We start from the raw sequence: 6,757 nt of genomic DNA, 5'->3' as shown, positions 1-6,757 counted from the left end.
AGGCTGGTGGAGAAGAAGCTGGATGGCTAGAGGTGGGCACTTAAAGGAGAGAGGCTGGACCTGGGGTGGAGACACGCCCGGGTATGAGCCTGGGGGTAGGGTGAATGGGGGGTGTCTGGCTCAGGCTGACGGAGAAGAAGACCCTAAAATGACCACACTGGGTGGAGAAGGGAGAATGAAATTTGACGTCTTGATGGTAGGAGGCGAGGCAATACAGAGCTGGTGGTCCAGGTGCTCCTGACTGAGGCAGATGAGCAGGGAGGCCAGGGTGGCAGGCACTGCTAGGAATGGACCTGGGTTTTCCAGGAGCTCCCAGGAGAGTAGGAGCAATCATCTGAAGGGGGAAAGTGAGCACAAGGAGGCAAACCCAGGCTCCTTATCAAACGGGGGGTGTGAGGGGGCAAAGTGTCAACTCCAGAGATGGTGGCCCAGAAGCAGGGACCATGGGTGAAGTGAGGGGACACTCAGAGAAGAGAGGGAGAAGAGTCTTCTGGGTGTAGGGGAAAGAGAGGCCCCAGGACAAAGGAGCACAGGGGCACAGTGATGAGGATGGACTGGCTCTATGGTGACACTGCAGGGCTGGCTGGATCTTTGTCCTGAGGGCTTAATTTGGGGGGGCTGCTGGCCTCACGAGGACAACCCTCTCAGCAGCCTGGACAGATGCTCCCGTTCCTGAGAGCTGTGTGGCCAACACTGTTCTCGGAGGGGCTCTTCCTCCATCTTCTATCAGACTTTCCTGCCCAGCCCCCAACCGCCAGCGAGGGAACCAGGGCCTTGCAGCTGTTTGCCATGGAGGGAGACAGGCTCCTTGGAGAAGCAGGCTGATCTTACTTTTCTCCGTAACCCAGGTCCTAGCAAAGCGCCAGGGTGGCCCATTCAGAGGCTCAGATATTTAATAAATTAACTTAAAGCAGTAGAATAGCAGAGCTAGAGGAAGTGACCACTGAGCTCACAGAATTCACTGCCCACACCCCCATTCTACAGATGAGGAAACAGAGACCAAGCGGTGAAGCAGCCTTGGCCAAGGTCACGCTGCTCCTTAATGCTGGCCTGTGTCGGGCATGCCAAGTGATGAGCTGCAGTGAAAGGCCTGAGAGGGGGCTCTGGGGCCAGACAGCTTGGGTTCAAGTCCCAGGTCTGCCATTTACTAGCTGTGTGATTAATGACTGTCCTTCCTGTAAAGTGCCACCTCATTGGGTTGTCGTGAACACAGAGTTCCTGGAACAGCAGGACAGAATTCTGTAAGGGTTTGCTATTGCTTTGTTTACTATTATTATCACCAAGTGAACCCTGAAATGAAGAACAAAGACAGCAAGAATTTTTATTTTAAAGGATTTTAAAATCCGATGATGAATGTTTGATTTAGTCTATTCAAGTCTGAATTTGACCCTTATTAACAACTACACAATGGATGACTTTTGAGGAAATGTTGCTTCATGTCTTTAATTCTCACTAACGACACAGGCTATTCAACAGGAAGCAGCTTTTTTTTCCAGGAAGAGGGACAAAATGTTAACAATATCTCGGTACCTCTCGGTCCCCAGTGAATTGGTTGTGACCTGTCAACCCAACTCTGGGGAACTGCCCGCTCCTCCTGGGCTTGCTGCACTGCCCCGCGGCCTCCAGGGGGCGCTGTACGCCCACACGAATCCAGTCTCTTGGTTCATATCTTTGCTTCAGATCCCTCAAGGACTGCCCATGCCCCAGGGCCCCATCTGCCCCGCCAGCCTTGCCTGCTGGACTCCAGGACACCATCCTGGGTCTCAACCATCCTCTCCTCCTATGCCCGCCCCACTACTCTTCACTTTGTCCTTCAAATGTGGGCTCCTGTGGCTCTCCACCCAGCAGGGGTCTCCCCGTCCTCCACCTCGGGTAACTGCATCGTCCTGCACGGTGCGGTGCGTAGCAAACCCATGTGGAGTCAGGAAGAATACAGAACAGGTGCTCAGAGGGGCTGCCTTTCCCACTGCAGGGGCCCAGGAGAGCTTTCTCCCAGCTGGTTATTCACAGGCGCTGAAGCTGTAGAATCTCGATCTCACCAATTTAAAGGGCATCATCACTAATTACAAAAGCAATCATTTTTTCAGTAGCAAAAGGACAAAAGACTTTGTGCCCCGCACCTCCAACTTTCTTCTTCCGCCTTCAGAGGTGATTCTCACTCTCTGGGCAAGGGTAGAAAGCAACACACAGAATATTATTTTTCAATGTTTTCTTTCCCACTCTGAAGATTGCTTTCCCAGAACCGATGAAGGCAAGGATGGTTTGGCTTCCCTGCACTGAGGATTCAGAGACGCAGGGGGGGAGTGGGTTGGGGAGATAATTCAGCATTATTGAACCAAACAGAGACATTAAAAGTTTCTATTCTAAACAGAAAGGAAGCAGGTGCTATACAAACGGGAAACCATAGTTGGAAATGCAATAACGAGTTACAAGACAATAAACATGAAGATGGAAAAAAGAAAAAGTACATCAAAATACAAAAAGTTGGTAATGGGAGACGGTAGCATGAAAAGAAAGATTTTTTTCTCTTTCTTTCTTTTTTTTTTCTCATTATTCTTAGGATGTGTTGGAGCCTACGTGATTATCAGTCTAAAGGAAATAGATATGGTAATGGGTTGATATACTTGAAAAAAAGATAACCACAAATCGAAAGCATACAATAGAGTAGCAAAAAAAAAAAAAAAAAAAAGAAACAAGCTCAAAATTGCTTAAAGACTTAAACATTAGACAAGACGCTATAAATCTCTCAGAAGAAAACGTAGGCAAAATATTATTTGATATATATCTCAGCAATGTTTTCCTAGGGCATTACACCCAAGCAACAGAAATAAAATACAAAATAAACAAATGGGACCTAATTACACTTATCAGCTTTTTCACAGCAACAGAAACCATAAGCAAAACAAAAAGACAACCTATGGAATGGGAGAAAATTTTTGCAAAAGATGAGACTGAACATGGCTTAAATTCTAGACTATATAAATAGTTCATACAACTTAATAAGAAAAAAAAATAAACAACCCAATCCAAAAATGGGCAGAACAACTAAACAAGCAATTCTCCAATGAAGATATACAAATGGCCAATAGGAATATGAAAAAAAGGTTCAATATTGCTAATTATCAGAGAAATGCAAATCAAAACTACAATAAGTTATCATCTCACACTAGTCAGAATGGCCACCATTCAAACATCCACAAACCACAAATGCTGGAGAGGCTGTGGAGAAAAGGGAACCCTCCTACATTGTTGGTGTGAATGTAGTTTGGTGCAGCCACTGTGGAAAACAGTATGGTGAGTCCTCAAAAGACTAAAAAAAGACTTATCATTTGATCCAGCAATCCCATTCCTGGGCATATATCCAGAGGGAGCCTTAATTCCAAAAGATACCTGCACCCCAATGTTCACAGCAGCATTGCTTACAATGGCCAAGACATAGAAGCAAACTAAACACCCACAGACAGATGACTGGATAAAGATGTAGAATTTAGATATAGAAGAATATTACTCAGTCATAACAAAGAAGGAAATAATGCCATTTACATCAACATGGATGGACCTGGAGATTATCACACTAAAGTGAAATAACTCAGACAGAGAAAGACAAGTATCATATGATATCACTTGTATGTGGAATTTTTAAAAATGATACAAATGAACTTATTTACAAAACAAAAACACACTCACAGACTTAGAAAACTAACTTAGGAGTTTGGGATAAACAATTACAAACTACTATATGTAAAATAGACAAACAACAAAGATTTACTGCAGAACACAGGGGAAAATATTCAGTATCTTGCAACCTTTAATGGAAAAGAACCTGAAAAAGAATAGACTATGTATATGTACAACTGAATCACTATGCTGTATACCTGAAACTAACAAAACAGCTGTATATCTGAAACTAACAAAACATTGTAAATCAACCACATTTCAATTAAAGAAAAAGATAAGCTCTAAATATCTTTATTCAAAGAAAATCTTCAACTCTTACCTCTTACGGAAAGTAAAATGGGAAGCTTGAGCAGGACCAAATTATACTGAATGAGAGGTTACATACCTTCTCCAGCACGTGGCCCATGCTACACACACATCGTGTTTTCCTTCAGGTAAGTATGGCCCTTACTGCCCAGGGAGCGAGTCCTCCTTAGACAAGGCCTGTGTGGCAGTGGCCTTCTTGTCACCGCTCCATCTCACCAGGAGGCCAGGATTTTCAGAGCGGAGGGAACACAGATCTCATACACTTCAGATCTATTTCCTGAGAAAAACTATGGAAAGACCAAATTCACCTGCAGTGCGGGAAACATGAGCAGGACCCCTTAGCAGACCAACAAGCCCGAAGCAAAATGGCCCGATGTTCACATCGGAACCAGAACAACAACCGTCTGGCCCCAGTTAAACGATCACCATCTCACCTGCAATGAACGGTTCGTACTCAGTGTCAGGGATGTTTCTGTTGAGACTTGAGAGATCAAAAAAGTCAGACCAGGGAATCCGGACCTGGTGGATGTCCAGGCTCTGCCAATGGTAGAGGCGGCCCCAAGGGGGTATCACCAGCACCGATTCCTCCATTTTCAGCAGGGTCTTCAGGAGGAAGGCGATGTGGATACAGACGCTTCTACGGAGGCTGAAGCCCTCTGGAGGGTTGACGTCACACAGAATGTACCTGGCAGGGAGCAAAGGAGAGCGGGTCTTCAGGGCCAAGCCTCTGCACAGGAATCCAGGCTTAGATAGAACAGATACAATGGGAATCCCTGCACAGCACATGGCCTACACTCAAGACACGTTCACCAGCTTCTGGTTTGTTTGGTGGAGGCACTGCCCACCCATCTCCATGTGGCCAATTACTTCGAGTCCGGGAGCACATGCAGAAGACATCTTGGCATCTGTCTAACAACGCTAAGTACCTGACTAGTACCTGAGCACACGTTCTCCAGGGGCTCTCAAGCTTCTTGGCCTACAGACCCCTGTACACTGTTAATTACTGAGGACTCCAAAAGGCTGCTGTTTATGTGGGTTAAATCTATCAATAGTTCCTGTGTTAGAACTTAAATAAGAACTTTAAAAAATGCTTATGATTTCACTTAAAAATAATAACAACCTACTACATGTTACCATTAATACTCTTAAGCAAAAAATAAGTATATTTTTCTAAACAAAAATCATTAATGAGAAGAAGAGCAGTGATTTTAATTTCTGCAAAACTCTTTTGGACTGGTGAGTTCTGAATTCTTTCTGCCTCTAAATTCCCTGTTTTGTGATATCACAGACAAGGTTTTCCCTGGAAATCCCCACAGGAAACTCGGGAGTGCAAGAGTGTGCAAAAGGCAGGTGACATACCGGCGTTTCTACGAAAATAGTCTTGCATCTCAGGGGCCTCAGACACACTTTGATAACTGCTGCCCTACCCTAGGCGAGACTCTCCTACACAAGAGCCAGGCAAGGGTCCTGGCTTCTTTAATGAGTTACCGCAGCCACACTCCTCCCTTCTCTGTGTTAATGTTCCCACAACCTCCATTACCGCAGATGAGGATGTAATCCTCAACTGGGGCCTCTAATCCCAGAAGACTGCCAACTTTGAGAGGGAAGGCCCATCTACCATCCCTACACCCCGCACAGTCTATTTTGAGTCAAGCCCTAGATAACTGCTAATCAGCAATGACCCTTGTCTTATTCCTGAGGTTTACCAAAGGAGCCAACATCTGGATGGAACTGAAATTTCCCTGCAGATAAACAAGGCTGATAAACCACCCCATTCCAACATCTGATTCTGGGGCTCTTCAAAACCCGGATAAGGCCCCGCTTCATAAAAGACAGGTCCTCCGCCTGCTCTTCCCGGGGGTTCTGGGAGGCCGCGGCCAAGCAGGGCTACCCGGACTCGCGGTCCCAGCCCCAGTGCCCGACGGGGAGGAAAGCCCGAGGCTGTGACCAAGCCCTGCCCCGCCCCGCCCCAACACGCTCCCCGGCACCACAGCCCTCCCCGGCCACCGCCCCAACCCCGATCCCACCCCGGCTCATGTCCGCCGGCCCCGCCAACGGCGCGGCCGTACGTTTACCGTCTGTGGGACGCCGCCCCAGACAGGATGTCAGCCGCCGACTGACCAGGCCAGAACTAGTCGCCCAGGCGAGCAAGCCTCCAGCCCCAGCAGCAAGCACCGCCATGGTCCCGGGTAGCTGCACACTTCCGGAGCCCGCTGCCCGCCCCAGAAGCTCACACCGGCCCGCGCAGAGCGCGGCGCATGTAGCCATGGCAACGCCGCGGGGCCCTCCTCTAGCGCTTGCGTCTGTGTCCTCCCGAGGCTAGACGTGAGAGGGCAGAAATTGCGGAGCCAATGGGAGCCAGGGCTCGGCCAGGACGGGGGCTGTGGGGAGGCTTATGGGGCAGCTGGGCGGGGCCGGGGCGGGCGGGGCCGAGCAGACATCCTCACCTGCATATGGCGCCGGCCGGATGCTGGGGCGGTGCTGCCACCAGTGGGCGGGGCTGCTGGGCGGTGGGGCAGCGGGGCGGGGGCACCCTCACCTGTCCGTGTGTGTGGCTCAGCCTGGGCTCCGCGGCCTCCCCTTGCACCGGACGTGGACCCAGGCTGCCGTTGGGCAAGATAGAGGACTGAGCCAAGGCACAAACGGCTGGCCAGTTAGGGCACCTGAAGTGCAGATCCGCCAGGCCCGCTGCCGGCCTTGAATACGCGCTGCTGGGCAGTTTCCAAGGAGACGGGATCTGTCCTAAGAGGGGAGATAGGGCAGGGGTGCCAGA

At 48.9% G+C, this 6,757-nt stretch overlaps 1 long non-coding RNA gene across 2 annotated transcripts; it reads right to left on the bottom strand.

Annotated features, from left to right (window-relative positions):
- Window positions 1-794: 794 nt before the first annotated feature.
- On the bottom strand, window positions 795-6,325 carry LOC135319946 (uncharacterized). Of its 2 annotated transcripts, XR_010379032.1 has the most exons (4): window positions 6,060-6,325; window positions 4,419-4,669; window positions 4,064-4,271; window positions 795-2,162 (listed from the first exon to the last, which is right to left on the bottom strand). It is a non-coding gene; the product is annotated as an uncharacterized LOC135319946 (long non-coding RNA). The 2 variants fall into 2 exon arrangements; XR_010379031.1 differs by lacking the exon at window positions 795-2,162 and having other exon boundaries at window positions 2,400-4,271; window positions 6,060-6,323.
- Between the last annotated feature and the right edge of the window lie 432 nt (window positions 6,326-6,757).

Source organism: Camelus dromedarius, chromosome 35, assembly GCF_036321535.1.
Source record: "Camelus dromedarius isolate mCamDro1 chromosome 35, mCamDro1.pat, whole genome shotgun sequence".
In the NCBI taxonomy this organism is placed as follows: Eukaryota; Metazoa; Chordata; class Mammalia; order Artiodactyla; family Camelidae; genus Camelus; species Camelus dromedarius.
The sequence above is the reverse complement of the archived record's forward strand: the minus strand, read 5'-3'. Positions and strand labels throughout refer to the sequence as shown.